The 14201-nt window shown below is 34.5% G+C and overlaps 2 pseudogenes; both read right to left on the bottom strand.

Moving 5' to 3' along the window:
• Positions 1-12403: 12403 nt before the first annotated feature.
• LOC150105686 (U2 spliceosomal RNA) lies at positions 12404-12526 on the bottom strand (annotated as a pseudogene).
• A 17-nt stretch (positions 12527-12543) lies between these two features.
• Positions 12544-12668, bottom strand: LOC150105685 (U2 spliceosomal RNA; annotated as a pseudogene).
• Positions 12669-14201: the final 1533 nt, after the last annotated feature.

Genomic DNA, 14201 nt, shown 5'->3' with positions numbered 1-14201 from the left:
TCTCCTTTACCTTCTTGAAAGGCGTCTTTTTTTTTTCTTCTTCACTCAAGAAATCGAACACAAAATACCAAAAAGTTAATAATGTCTAGCTTAACAATAGAAAGGTTCTTTTCAGATAAGCGAAATTCACTTACGGACAGCCCGCTGCCTGGCCATGTATCTTTTAATAGTAGCTTTGATGTTGACAAGGCAACAATATACCTTTAGGATCTTGCGAGTAAGGAGGATAGTTCATTACCTAATGCTCTACTGATATGTTCAAAAAAAAAAAAAAAAAAAGTTGGATTTCATAAACTGACATCAGATAGATTTTTTTTTCCTACGCGTATTTTAATGTAATGACTTTTAGCTAAGCAATATTGAATGTGCAGATATGTCTATAAACTGAATTCTTTTGCCAAAGCTTTGTATTGTTGGAAAAAATTGAATGGGATTTTTTAATTTTTTTTTTTTTTTTTTTTTACCTGGAGATGAAATATGGGCAGTAGAAAATATTAGACGCATATTTCATTTTGAAGCCTCTGAAAAGGTAGAGTAAAATCAACAAAGGGACTTGTCCAATAGATGTCATGTTTATATCTTTGTTTTAATTATGTTCCGGTGGAAAAAAGCGCCATCTATGAGACAAGCTTTTTTTTTTTTTTTTTAATGTTTGGAATGTTTTACAAGCCTAGTCAACAGTTAAATGGAATATGCAGAAATATTTATCGGAAATTTAAAAAAAAAAATACTTTTTAAAAAAATTAAAAAAAAATCTTTGTTTTTAGAAATTAGTAAAACAGTTCCAATAATAAGATGAAAAAACGAAGGTATTTTGGACAGGAAAATTTAAATTTTATAAATAAAAAAAAGTGACGTTTATCCGGCAGTTTTAATTGACATATGATTCTTTATTTAAACACTAAAAGACAGGTAAACTTTCAGAAAAGATCTCTCTCTCTCTCTCTCTCTCTCTCTCTCACACACACACACACACACACACACACACACACACACACACTAAAAGAGCCTGAACTTGGGATACCAATCGGGTGGACATGGTGAATGCCTTTACTTCCCTTAGATTTGCGAAATCTCAGTCTAAACGTATTCTGAAGTATTCTCAATAACATTAAGACCCAGTGACCGAAGGAACAGCCCATTCAAGTACCCTCATTCATGTTCTTGTAACCATTTCTGGATAAGTCTTGTGATGTGAATGCGTTCTCCTATTGCAAGAGTCAGCTACATGTCGGCTAAATAATCGACACAAAGACAGATGTACTTAATGGGACAATAGTTGAGTAAACTACACCATTCAGTTCTTCTGTAATTGTTAAAATGTCCCAGTTCATCATTCTACAGCCACTACCTTGCGTTTCATGGCTCAATAGCTAGATGCTGTTGTTTCGATGTTCTTCGCTTCCATCTGCTTGGAATAACAAGAAGCGGGATCATCTATCCATGCGATTTTTCGACAATTCATTGATATCCAACGATTGTATTCCTTCGCACGCATTAGTCTGGAATGGTGCCGTCAGTGGTTTTCTGATGTTTTGTTACATTGTGGCAAAGCAGGGGGCGCGCGCCGGCCATATGTGCAACGTGTGCGACGCACACAGCGCCAGGACAGTAAAAGCGCCAAAGAGGAGGAAATACTTAAAAAAAAAACGTTTTTTTTAAGTGATTTTTTTATTGGAGGAGGACGGAATAGGGGCGTCAACTAAAGTTTTGCACACAGGCGCCACACACTACTTGCGCGCCCTTGTGGCAAAGCAAAGGTTTCCATGATATCATTATTAATCAAATTGACTGCTGTTGTCATTCCATGTTTGAAGTCCTTTGCCCATTATGACAATAAAAAAACAAACAAACCAAACACCGGAGATATTGTCTGGGCAATCCTCAACATGTTTATAATCGGTTTGCGCCACATTTTGCTAATGCCGTGTGTTACTGCTGAATTTTTCAAATTAGAATGGGAATGTCTCCAACACGCGGCATATTTAATACGCTATATTCGTGTAATGTTTGAACAAGCATACAAATGACCTTTTTCACGGTAACGCTAGAAACTGTTCAATCTACACATACCGGTCACTCAATTACAATCTCGTACAAATCAGTGGTTTCCGTATGGGAATACGATTGCCAACACTGATACTCCTTCAATTCCTTGCTCATAGTTTGGCGAAATATGGATCGGGCTTTATTAAATGCTTCGATCAACCTGCGCATAGTTCGGTGAGATATGGACCGGAAACGGTCTTCATTCAATGCTTCCGTCAATTGCTGCACACAGCAAGTTCAGTTGTCCGTGCAAGCCTTCTCAGACGATGAATTCTCAGAACGGAACTCACAATCTTCCGGAGTATGTCAATAAATGACATTACGAACTTCGAGTTTTGCCAACGCACATGTTTTGTTATGAAAAACTAGTGGGTTTTAACCCTAATTCGACTTCGTCAACGCCACTGATTGACCCGCCGCATTCAGATCAAATGATATCCTTCAAGTTTAGCCAAGCAATGAGTGGTCAAACCCTAATCCTAGATCTATAGGAGTTATGCTCGTCGAGTATTTAGATAGCTGGGAAATGTGTTAAGTGGGTGTAAAAATAAAAACATCGACTAATGATTGAATTAAATTTTTTATTCATATAAAATATTAAAAGAAAACAGTTACTATAAAAATTGTGATAGTTCATATAAAAGAAATTATTATTTAAAAATTTTTAAATATGCTAAAATTCTTAAATAATTTGTTAAATATAAACACACCTTTTAGTTTATTACATACTGTATATTGCAAACATATTAATTTTAGTGCAGTGTAACATAAAAATATTAAAATAACAGAAAATTTAATACAATTAATTTATTAATTAATGTATATATTATATTAATTAATATTAATATTATATTGTACATACAATTAATTTATTAATTAATATTAATATTAATATTATATTGTACGTATATATTATACTAATTAATATTAATATTATATTATATAACATATAATTTTATTCACTGTTTTTAGGTGACTTCCACTCACAAAGATTGTAAGACATGTCTGACATTAAATAAATTAAGAAATTAAAATTAAATAAAAAATTAATTGATTTAAATAGTTTTTTATTAAATTAAATAAAGAATGATCTAATGGCGTTTAAATTAAATTAATATTATATTAAATCCAATAAGGATGTTAATATAAATTTAATTATAATATAAATAATATTATATAATTATACGAATTCATATTATGACAGAATTATTTTCTAAATTTAGTTTTTATTCCTGTTTATTCATGAATGGAGTTCATCAATAAACAGGAATAAAAAATATATATTAAAGAGAGAAAAATAATAAAAATAAATCAAAATTAAAATTAACAAAAAGTAAATTTAGTTGCAATCGACAACGGTACAATTAATGAAAGAAGAAGCTAAAATTAAAATCAATCAAATAATAAAGAGAAAAATTAATAACGTGATTAATTAAAGAGAAAAGCAAAGAACTAAAATAATTGGTGCACACAAAGTAGATGTGTATTTGAAATAATCAAACCAAATACTACTTCCAATGTTGTCCCTCCGCACGTTCTTTCGCTAGTCATTCAAAGCAATGCAATAATCCATAATATTTGGAAAATTTTCAAGTATTTTCGCCGCCATGCGGAAATAATCGGAACCACTTAGTTAAAAGACATTCGGTAGCGAGTTAAATTGTTCGGGGTGGTGTGATAAGAATGGAAGGTGATTTTATTTGCCACCTGCCTCTGTAAAAGTGGTCGTCTATTAAATGAGAACGTCCCATTTTCGATGATAATTGTCCACATCAATCATATTTGCTCTGTTTGCGTTGAATTCCATTAGTCCATTTTTCCTCAAATCAATTTATGGCCAACTGCAAAATTGTTAGCTTACGTATCGCACGTGCCACGACAAATGTTCCTTTCAGATACAAAATGAACCGGCATGGCAACAGAAATCATTCACAAATGCTGTTGGAACTGTATTAAACAAACGCTTGTCAAACTAATCTACATGCAGCATGCCAGTGGCGCCTCTGGTGGATAATCGAGAAACGACAATATCGGTACGAATAAATAAATCGAAAAATTATTTTGAAATTTATTGAATAAAAACAACTGTTGAAATATACTTCGTAAATACAGGATGAGGAAAATGCTATGAAAAACTGCGCATTTATAAATTGTTGGTAATAAATAAATAATGTAGGAGTTTATAAGTTTAAATCTTTATTTTTGCATGAAATAATAATGTAACTTATATTTTTATTAAAAAGTTTTAATTTTCTTAAAAAAATTTACAAATTTCTAAAAATTTTGAAAAAAAAATCTATAAACCTTTAAATAATTAATATCATTGCTTTATAAGAATTTAATAAATAAACATATGCCACTAACGGAACAAATCAATCGACCGTGAGATGCGGTGATTGAGATTCATTCAATCCAATACCCTTGGAGGGTAATGGATGGCAATGCTGTAGCCAATGAAGTTCTAACTGAGGCTCTGCTATTGCTGTTACCCTCTTGCCATGATCAGAGCTTTATAGCTCAATAACACCTTCTCCTTACACTGGCCTCTACAGACAACGGGGAATATGAAAAGCAATATTGCTTCGCCCCTTTAAGCCAGTCCTTATAAGGACTATATGTCACTAACACTTTATCCCTACACTGTCCTCTACAGATAACGAGGAAGATGAAAAGCATTCTTGCTTCGCCCCTTTAAGCCAGTCCTTATAAGGATATGCCACTAAGGTGTAGGATGCATAAATGTGGATTTATAATAATTTTTATTATATTTTATTTTTCAATTTTATCACATTTATAATTACTTTTATTATTTATATTTATTTATATAATTTAAATGATAAATATTTACAGAATGTTTTTGGAAATTTCTAAAAAAAAATGTTAGTAAAGTGCATATTTGCAAATTGTCCATAATTGATGCATAATACATAATATACAATATAATCGAGATTCTAAAACAGTACATAACTATTCCATAATGTTTATTATATATATACATACATATAATATTTATGCGTCTGTATTTCTTTTCATTTTTAATGAAAAAAGATGCAAATATATAAACATTTTTTATTATTTTAATGTTGTGTAAATATTAGTAATGTAGTGGATAACAGCAGCATCTAACACATAATTTTATCGACAGCTTGTTTAGCCTTCTTTTTTTCTTTAACTCGCGTGAAAAGAAGCAATAAAATAGCCCTTTTTATCGTAATTGGTTGTAATATAACCAAGATAGATCCTTTAATGAATACTTTTGTGACAAGAACACGTGGTGCTGCTGTCAGTCTAATACACAACCTTCAACCAAGCTGTCTTTGATTTCCTTCGGTCTCTGCCATTTGTTTGTTTTAGGAGAATGCGAACATCCCACTCCTGTCTTCGCCCGTAATGGTTGTGTCGTGTAAACCCATTTGTTTATGGGCTTCAAAGTTTTACTGCTCTTGGACAAAAAAAAAAAATTTCCTTCCTCCCACCCTCCCCTCTTTCTATCGCTTCGACGTCCCTTAGCAACCCCCCAGTGAACGTTAGTACAATTCCGATTGTAGCTGACATCCTAAACTGAATATCAAACTATGGTCGATTACAGCCAGTATTTACGACAGAAAACCCATTACCAAATCTTTACAGGATTTTTCTTTTTTTTTTTTTTTTTTTTCTTTCTTCATTCTTTTACTTCTTTCTTTGGGAAGGTACTCGGCTACGGTGAGTTCTGAAAGGTAAACGACTTCGAGCCTAACAGCATATAGATGTGGCATTTTATCTAACTGGAGGTTCTGATGTCTTTTTAAGTGTGTATTGATCGGGTGGTCATTGAAGTCGTTTTTATTTTCTGTTTTATCGACTGTAATTTACAGAGAATTAACCCTTTGATGTCTGTACGCTAAGTGTACCGTGAAAAAAAAAAAAAAAAAAAAAACTAAATGTTTTATAAATCTTTAAGCTTTGTTCATATTTCTTGACGAATTTATCATTAAAAGGTGAATTTTTAAATAAGTGTATTAATAAGATGTTTTGGATAATCGCACTTCATCTCGAGTGTCGAAAGAAATAGCGTTTGATGTATTCGGTATTCGTTGCTAAATGCGATGTACTTATTTGTGAAAGGAAGCGAAATTCCAATTCATTTAAACCTTTGTTGTATTATCTGTCGTTGCTTTGTTAATCATTGTTGTGAAATAACAATGACTAATGTTTGTTACAGAAACAAGAATGCTTACACAGCAAAAAAAAAAAAAGTGAAATGTTGAAAGATTTCAACAATGCACGCGTTCAACAATCAATTAGATTTCGACTATCCAACAATTGATAAAAAATGCAAAATGACTTCAACGCATGTGCAAGACGTCACAATTGTGAATTGAACTTGTCGTTTGCAAATATTGTTGGGGGATTTCGGTAATTTAACTTATCTCAACATTCATTTGTAAATAAATCGTTTCTGATTGGATTGTTAATGAAAAGGAAATAAAGAATAAAAGACCTAAGTTTATTTTGTTTTGATCAAGTCGGTAAATAGATTGAGCCGCAAAAAATGAAATGATTCATTTAAAACCAAAATAGATATATTACACCACACAAAGAATGTAAAGTTTTGAATAACATCAAGATCAATTAAAAAAAAAAAAAAACGAATATGAGCCTAGATGTCGGTCACTAAAGTAAAAAAAAAAAAAAGTTTTGACGTGGAATCCTAATAATTTTATATGCTAGTATATCTCACGACATCCTTTATGACAAGCGTTATATGGGCATGAGAGCACTATCATAAACGTAATGGTGGAAGGCAAGAATTCATCTTACAGCGAGCAAAGTTCTGAGCAAAATATGAAAGCAAATGAACAAAAATAAACAAGAAAAGATGTAGAATAAGGAACGAAATAGGTTGAAGAATAAAGAGAAAGAGAGAGAGAGGAAAATGCAAAAAAGAAGGATGAAGGTACAAGAGCTTAGACAGATGTTAGGCGAATGGCAGCCAAGGGAATCGAAGGCAATGTACTTACTTCCCAGACATTGCATTCATTACAGCGGGCAGGTATTACGCTAAAGTGGGGAGGTGTTCGCTACTCTCCTCCCTGTAGCATCATTAATCAATCTTTCTATATTACCGCCTTCACCACTGTCACCGGTTCGCCTGTCCATTAACATTCTGCCTTGTACATTCGGTGTCTTTTAAATATACGGGCGGTCAGCAGGCAGCAGGATCGTAAACGGAATAAAAGAAAAAAAAAAACACACCTTTCGCAGGATACTCTCCGAGCACAGATTTATTTCTTCGTGCTTGTAGGCAGCGGAAGCAGGCCCTGCCATAATCTTCTCCCTCCCACCGTCTGTTAATTAGTACTGCTCCAATAATCGGCGAATATTAATTAACAGAGATGCGAACTCCCAACAGAACTGTGCTCGATTCCAATGGTGTATTTAAAATCGACGACTATTCGAAATTAGACACGAAATTTATGGGCGTTTTTTTTTTTTTCTTTCGGTTTGCCTTCGCTTTTCATTCTTCTTATGACGTGGTTCTGTCCATTATATTTCGATCCTACAAATGGTTCTAAGAATTAAAAAAAAAAAAAAAATGCAATGCAAATATAAAAGTCACGTCAGAGAATTTTGTAGAAGATTCTCTGATATATAAGGAAGGAGGAACATTATTGAATTGAAGAATGATAAAGTCACATTAGTTAATCGAAAGAAAAAAGAATTATTTGTCAATGAACATTAAGAAAGTCATCTTTTAAATTGAGCCGAATTCGTTGTGTTATATCTCCAGATATAAATACTTGACTTGGATAAGGATGGCAATGGGAAACACCTTGTTCTATTTATTCTCTAGTCAACTAGCACTGATGCCCAAACCAATCTTCACATCGACGCACTAGACAAAAAAAAAAAAAAAAAAAGCCAACAAATATACTTGAAATTTTTTTTTTTTGTTTGGGGAGAGAATTTAATTCATGTAGATATAATAGGCGCGTTTTCAGTTAGTGGGTAATCTTTTCAAGCTCAAAACTTAAAAATGAAATAGAAGGAATGCCAAAAAATAATAATATGCGAACATTCACTAAATGAAATTATAAAATGATTTTTGAAGCAAATTCAAATGATTTTGTGGATTTTTAGACAGCTACTTACAAACATAATTCGTTAGTTATAGGGTGTTCATTTCACTGATTATTTTTTGTTTTTTTTTGTTACGTAATGAACGATATACGTAACAATGTATACTGAAACACGCAACACTGTATACTACAACAATGCATTACGCAAAATGTATACTGTAATAATGCTTCACGCAACAATGTATACTGCAACAATGCATTGTGCAACAATATAGAATGCATTGTTGTCTAATGTGAAATATACTAACGCCATTGTTGAGTTGATTGCTTTATTATTACCTATTCGTTTTTGAATCCCTAGTAATCACCAAACGATTTACGTCATTGTTGATTGTCGATTTAAATACCTGACATTGTCAGTTATTACTATCGATTCTTGTTTGCTTATTGCCTTTATCGACTTTCTCTTTTTTCCAATTCCAAATGTCACCAAGGATTGTCGTTCTGATTATTGGAACGGTCGGAAAAATTTTTCAAATAGCCAAAACTCTGACAAGCAAATGTGACATCTCTCTGTGGTTTCCTGGGGCTAATTTGAGAGTTTGCTTTCTTTTTCTCGTACTATCCATCTTCTTCTGTGTCATGTCGTTCCTATTTACAGCTGTATACACGCAAAAGAGACGAACCTCCATCCATGAATAAAAAAAAAAAAAATAAAAATAAAAATAAAAAAATAAAAACGAACACAACATCCGGGGATTTGAGAAGAGGAAAAGTACCGAAGTTGAACCGTAGTCTTGGCGATAATTTTTCGGGCCATTTTCTTTACCCCTTGGTTCCCATTGAGACTTGAGTAAATTGCTGTAGATTTGAAGAAGATAGTTAAACTTGTCTCCGGGGAAATTAAAGAGGCACGCGCAAAGAAAGCGAGGTAGAAAAGCGATATTCTTTTTCCGTGTATAAGAGGTCGTATAGCTTATTTCTGTCATTTGCGTCAGCCTAATTTGATGCGAGCGTTTCTTGTCGAGTTGAATGCACGACATGACAATTACTTTTCTCATTATAATTTAGAATAGTTAAGTAAAAGATGAGTTGAATCATTTTCGATCGATCACCGCTTGCTTTGAGCACAACTTTCTTTCTTTTCTTTTTTTTTTAATCGTTTGAATCTGAATTGGATGAAGAATTTAATTTCTTCGCTGATGAAATGAAAATTTCATGAATTCAATTAAAATATGGGGGGAACGTTTTACGTATTAAATTTTGAAAAATAAAAAAAAAAAGTGTATTTTATTATTTAGATGAACGAATGTGGGAAATGAGGAACGATACGATAAACAACCGTGTTTAAGTGATGACTTCGGTATTTTCTTCAAGTTTTTTATACTTCGGAAACCCTACTGAAAAATGTTCATTTTTTCGCAAAATTCCGATGAAAATTTTCATAAAAATGTCGGAAAGAAACTAAACAATCGCTGCAAAATATTTCAATGAAGAAAACACGTAATATTACAATTAATACAGTAACATAACTCTGCTATAAATAAGTCACCTTAATAAGAATTGTGTTCCCCCATAACTGCATATAATACAAGTTATAAATGCCTTTATTCTCCGAATCCCCCCCCCCTTAGGAGTCCTTGCGGAACCCCAGGATTCCGTGGAGCACGGTTTAAATATCAATTAAAGTGATCACACGAGTTGGCTTCTCCTATTGTTTATTAAGACTGGTCGTTATGGTCCGCTATTATATTGTTTAATTTTTAACACTTACATCTTTACTGTAAATTTCTTAATTAAAAACATACATTTATTCAAATGACAGTCCATTTGTTTTAGATTTCTTCATTATTTTTTCATTGGTGATTGTTGTAATTTTCATCTTACAATTAATAAACAAAACCAAACGACAGTATTCGATGTAAAATAAAAATTCCATACAATATTTACGTTCTTAACCACTAACGCCCTCTGGCCGAAAAAAAATCTTATAATAAAAATATGTATAGCAGTATACTGAATAAAAAAAAAAATTCCGAAAGTTGTATAGTGAATTCACAGAATGGTTTTAGAAAAGGTCGATCATGTATAGATCAATTTTTCTGTTTTAAAATTAATAACAGAAACAAAGATAAATACCAAATAGCGTTATTATATGCATATATGAAGGTGATGAAATATAGATACGACGATTGAACTCTGACCTATCATCGTGTTGAAGAGAAATAAACTGAGGAGTTTGGCAGGGATGGTCCCTGTCTACAACGCTATTTAATAAATATCAAGTTAAATAATAAAATGGAATAGAAGTACCATCAATCTATTGGCACTCTACTTTAATGCGAATTTAAACGCATTCTTTTTCGGAGTTGCTCAACAAATAATCATCGATTATTTGTTGAGATTAATAATTTGTGAGTTCAACAAATCTTCATCATCGGCCTGTAGAGTACGATAGGCTGAGAGTCAGCAGATAGTAGGAGAGGAAAATAAAGATAGAGTGCATAGTAGTAGGGTAGGTAAAAGAGGCCTCAGTTGACCTGTTTTAGCTGTTTGCCCCCCAGGGGCGTTTCTAAAACGGTCGTTGATTTTTCACTTTAAAAAAAAAGGAAAAATCCTAAAAAGGAAACATGTCACAAACCAAAAACAAAAAAAAAGTACAGAGAAAAGCAGAAATTGAAAGGTGAACTTAGAGGTGGAGGAAGGATCTGGCCCGAGTGATGCAGCTCACAAGGAACTGCACCGCCTCACTGTAAGCCTTCGCCGCTCGGGTTCTCAGGTCCTCCCCCACCTGGGGGAGCTAAAAACCAGTGAAGCTGAGTACAGAAATCCACAAGGTGGTTACTGTTCCTTTCTTTTGTTGTGGGCTGTTATGATTCTTTTGCCACCTCACTTCCCTTGGCCATGTCTAGTTTGCAGAGAGCAATGTAGAACGCCGAAGCTGCCTCCTCGTCTATATCCAGGGCTACCTCTACTTGCTCAGGGGTGATTTTGCTGATGTCATCAACGAAGAGGTCACCCCATTTTGCACTGACGATGTCGGGTCCATATTTCCCTGTGAGGAGGAGTTCAGGTTCTCCTACTTTATCTATTGCCTCTTTAAACTTTTCTGCCACCCCGGGCATACCTCTAAGGAGATGTTTTAGAGTCTCCCCTGCTTTTGCATGAGGGACTTCTGGGTGTTCGGTTTCAGATACTTTTGCTGTTTTGAGATTTGTCAGCTCTTCTTCCTGCGGACTTAATGGCCGTTTGGAAGTTTTGGTGTTCGTCTCCATCTCTACTACAGCTTCTTCTACTGTATCTGAATTGGCGATGTCTATATTGGCAGTTGTAGCTTCGCTTTCGTCCGTGGGAGTTACCATGATGGTTTCTGTATTGTCAGTCTCTTCTGTTGGGATCGTATTGCTGGTCTCTGCAATTCTGGTAGGTTTCCCTCCCTTACGGGACCTTTTCGTTGTCTTAGACATAGCGGCATGATCAGGAGTGGCCTCAAGAGGCGGAAACTCTTCCTGTATTGTGACCTTTTCATTAGTTGGTTTTGTTGCTGATGTGACTACACCACCCCTCCTCTCTGCGAGGGTTCTGGATGGGCAGGTGTCGATTTTGTGGTCAGTGACCCCACATTTCAAACAAGATGCCTCACATTTTTCTTGGCTGTGGCCAATTTTTAGGCAGTTCTTGCATTTTATGCGAGGGCAGTCTGTCCCAAGATGATTGAAGGCACTACATCTATTTAAATCACTGCTTTTTGACGCCTGGGTAATTTACCATTACCCGGGCAGATCCTATGAGGACAAAGTTAGGAACTTCGGTCCTCATTTCAAGAGAGATAGTTACCTCCCCTGACTTCCACTCAGGATTGTCTGAGTCATTGTGAACCTGGATTTCCCGTACAACTCCCCACTTAGAGAAGACGCTGTGAATTATATCGTTGTTCTCTGCATATGCTAGGGGAAACCGTGGTATCTTAAGGGTTCTCAGGATGCTCCCAACCATGAAGGGAGATACTTTTACTTTGACACAGTCAAACCCTTTGAGAAGCTTTTCTCTGGTCTCCATATTTTTGGTCACTACCTGGTATCTTCCTCCCCCATAAGGGTTAAATCAAAAAATGTTCTCTGCGCCAACGCAGTCTATGATAGCTTTCGCCATCGCCCTTGCCGGTATTGTGGCGTCAACCTCAATTCCGAGGGTACGCACACGCGGCAGAATGGAGGGCATGATCAGATGGGGGGGGGGGAGCCTAACTATTCCCACCACCAAGTATTTGATATTTCCCCAGTCTGTGGTTTATGAAGTTCTGCAAATTTCCCGTTAAACATCGTGAAACCCGATGGGACTCGTACCGATATTAACGGTTAAGAACAGAAACTATATACACTACACACTTGATCTAAGCCAAAAGGCCGAGATTTCCCCAGTCTGTGGTTTATGAAGGTCTGCAAATTTCCCGTTAAACATCGTGAAACCCGATGGGACTCGTACCGATATTAACGGTTAAGAACAGAAACTATATACACTACACACTTGATCTAAGCCAAAAGGCCGAGAAGTTGAGATTAAAGAACTATTGAAGAGCTATAAAAGCATATTAGAATGATTTTTAATATTTCTGTTATTTTTTATTATAAAAGGTGTATTGTAAATTTTCAATTTTTTCTTAAATTTTAGTTTAAAATGTTATTTAGATATTAATATTATCATTACTTTTAATAACCCTATTAGTTTTATTATTTTTTTAAATATAGTTAACAATACTGCTAAAACAGCAAACCATTATTCGATCATCACAAGTTATATATAGCATGTGCACATTCCAGAAACACCAGGTGCAATACCTCACTCAATTCAACGAGAACGTACTTGAAGAATACAAACAAAAAGATTGCCCAATAATACTTGAATATGAACCATCCGAGGAAGTTTGTTGAGTTTTTATTTTTAATTTCAAGCAATGCGACTTTTTACTTCTTTCTTTTCTGGAACAAGACCAAGTTGTCCATTGAAGTGACTTGTAGATGGTTTCTGAAGCCTGAAGAGGCCATTAATACGCCAAAATCCTTGAAACGATTGATGATCATGATGATTAAATCCGATACTGTGCAATCTTGATGTCTCTGGGGTCGCATGATAACGCAAATAGAACCCTCCAGTGTATTGCTCACTGTCTTGTTTTTCCATTGATATGTTTATGCATATTTTATACTGAATGTCTGCGTTAGATTTGTATGAGTTTAAATATTTCTTAACACATTATATTGCAACAATTGTCAATGCTTTGTCAATTGTTGAGTTTTTATTTTTAATTTCAAGCGATGCGACTTTTACTTTTTTCTTTCTTTGAACAAACCACTACAAGGACGTTTATTTGATTAAGTATCAACTTTATAAGATTTGCTAAAATAAATAAATAAGACATATAATTCTAATAAATGAGGAAAAGTAGAAAATGATATGCATAAAGCTTATCTATTCTTTTTCACCAAGACGAAAAGAGAGTAAAACAATTTTTTTTTTTTGGTCATTCACATTTTTGTGGGATGTCTTACTAACACTCAACATTCCAGTTTAATCTGCATGTCTTCCTATTCAAGACTAGTATGCGGATAGAGCGTTTAAAAGGGGGAAAACACTATCTCGGCAAGGGTGACAAAAAGATTGATGGTAAATTCAGGAAGTTTCTAGTAATTCTGTGAACAAATGAGAAATTCTCTGGCTGGTAACATCTTCTATAGGATCGATCAAGTTTCCCAGAGAGAGATTGAGACATTATCTCACTAGGGAGATTTTGTCATTTCTCTCTTTCTCTCTCTCTCTCTTGAAGAGCATCTAATACTTGCACACGCGTCCCATGAGTAGTTCCACCCTCTTGTGTTCACGATCAGTATATCCCTTCACGCTCCCTTAGCTCAGTGATTAGCGCTTATCAGAAGTGAGACTATATTGGACGCTATATCGACCGGTCGTGGTCTAAGATAGCGGGCCCGTCCGCAGATAACTGTCTTCCCCCTCTCTTTCTGTGATCGCAACTTTCATCTTCGGCTTGAGAGGCGTCGTCCATTAATTTTTATAAAACTTGCAGCCCTACAT

This window comes from Typopeltis vanoorti, chromosome 6, assembly GCF_054136105.1.
Source record: "Typopeltis vanoorti isolate ZY-2024b chromosome 6, IOZ_Tvanoo_1.0, whole genome shotgun sequence".
Classification (NCBI taxonomy): Eukaryota; Metazoa; Arthropoda; class Arachnida; order Uropygi; family Thelyphonidae; genus Typopeltis; species Typopeltis vanoorti.
Note: the sequence above shows the minus strand (reverse complement) of the source record. Positions and strands in the feature narration are given on the sequence as shown.